Source organism: Panulirus ornatus, chromosome 40 (genome assembly GCF_036320965.1).
Source record: "Panulirus ornatus isolate Po-2019 chromosome 40, ASM3632096v1, whole genome shotgun sequence".
Taxonomy (NCBI): domain Eukaryota; kingdom Metazoa; phylum Arthropoda; class Malacostraca; order Decapoda; family Palinuridae; genus Panulirus; species Panulirus ornatus.
Genome location: NC_092263.1, coordinates 10014543 through 10017042, shown reverse-complemented (window position 1 = coordinate 10017042; position 2500 = coordinate 10014543).

The window sequence follows — 2500 nt, the reverse complement described above, 5'->3', positions numbered from 1 at the left end:
CTAACCTAACCTAACCTAGCCTAACCTAGCCTAACCTAACCTAGCCTAACCTAAGCTAGCCTAACCTAACCTAACCTAACCTAACCTAGCCTAGCCTAGCCTAACCTAACCTAACCTAACCTAGCCTAGCCTAACCTAACCTAACCTAACCTAACCTAGCCTAGCCTAACCTAACCTAACCTAACCTAACCTAACCTAGCCTAGCCTAACCTAACCTAACCTAACCTAACCTAGCCTAGCCTAACCTAACCTAACCTAACCTAACCTAGCCTAGCCTAACCTAACCTAACCTAACCTAACCTAACCTAACCTAGCCTAGCCTAACCTAACCTAACCTAGCCTAGCCTAACCTAACCTAACCTAACCTACCCTAACCTAACCTAACCTAACCTAACCTAACCTAACCTAACCTAGCCTAACCTAACCTAACCTAACCTAACCTAACCTAACCTAACCTAACCTAACCTAGCCTAACCTAACCTAACCTAACCTAACCTAACCTAACCTAACCTAGCCTAACCTAACCTAACCTAACCTAACCTAGCCTAGCCTAACCTAACCTAACCTAACCTAACCTAACCTAGCCTAACCTAACCTAACCTAACCTAGCCTAACCTAACCTAGCCTAACCTAGCAGTGGGTTTGGGATGTCTGTGATGTATACATTGCGTGTGTGTGTCTGTGTGTCATGTATGTATGTATGTCTGTGTGGCTTTCATGAAGGAGAATGAAACACAGGAGACAGACATGGGATATATTTATTTATTTATTTATGTATTCTTCTAAAACTTATGGTGTTGACAGACCTGGCTGCTATCTCTCGTCTTCATCCTAAATTCAAATGCTTTATATATATATATATATATATATATATATATATATATATATATATATATATATATATATATATATATATATATAAATAATGCTTGCATGTCTGTATGTATGTATGTATGTTTGTAAATAGACTCCAAGGAGCATGTCTACATAGTCTTACACAATTAACTTTATATATATATATATATATATATATATATATATATATATATATATATATATATATATATATATATCAGTAATTATGAAGGTTTGTGTATATACTCGAGTTCACTGCCCGAATACACGAGTTTGTTTACATAAGACCTTAAGTCGATATATGAAACATCATTTCAAAGTAAACATTATATACAAAAATCCACTAAATATTAAAAATAATTCTGGCGGTCAAAAAAGAAAATAAATATATATTTTTTCCTGACATCGAAGGAACCAGCCAGCTTGGCAGTTTAGTTTAACAGGCAATTAAGATAAACAACTGCAACAAATATATATATATATATTTTTTTCTCAGTGGCAGTTTGAAGACTATGTTAACTCCTAGGGGCGAAAAGTATAAGACCACTGCTTAAGTGGAAAGTATAAGACCACTGCTTAAGTGGACTGTATAAGACCACTGCTTAAGTGGAAAGTATAAGACCACTGCTTAAGTGGAAAGTATAAGACCACTGCTTAAGTGAAAAGTATAAGACCACTGCTTAAGTGGAAAGTATAAGACCACTGCTTAAGTGGACTGTATAAGACCACTGCTTAAGTGGAAAGTATAAGACCACTGCTTAAGTGGACTGTATAAGACCACTGCTTAAGTGAAAAGTATAAGACCACTGCTTAAGTGGAAAGTATAAGACCACTGCTTAAGTGGACTGTATAAGACCACTGCTTAAGTGGAAAGTATAAGACCACTGCTTAAGTGGACTGTATAAGACCACTGCTTAAGTGAAAAGTATAAGACCACTGCTTAAGTGGACTGTATAAGACCACTGCTTAAGTGAAAAGTATAAGACCACTGCTTAAGTGTGTGTGTGTGTGTGTGTGTGTGTGTGAGGAGGAGGTATGGCCTCGCCCTCACGGCTGCAGTGTGAAGCATGGTCAACAACGTTAGTTGACTCAGCAGTGGAAATACGGACGGGTGTAGAGGGGGGGGGGGAGCGTTGCCAGACACATACTAGTTACTTAAAACCTTATACTGGTGACTTAACACCTCATACCAGTGACGTGATACCTCATACCAGTACTTAACACCTCATACCAGTAACAACACCTCATACCAGTGACTTAACACCACATATCAGTGACTTAACACCACATACCAGTGACTAAACACGTCATATCAGTAACTTAACACATCATACCAGTGACTTAACCACATACCAGTGACTTAACACCTCATACCAGTGACTTAACCACATACCAGTGACTTAACACCTCATACCAGTGACTTAACACATCATACCAGTGACTTAACCACATACCAGTGACTTAACACCTCATACCAGTGACAACACCTCATACCAGTGACTTAACACCTCATACCAGTGACTTAACCACATAACAGTGACTTAACCACTTCCCGGCCTGACTGACTATGACAGCCACACTGTATTCTGGTCTAGTGTGCAAATATTGATATTCTCGGCAATATTACAATATTCAGATATTCACA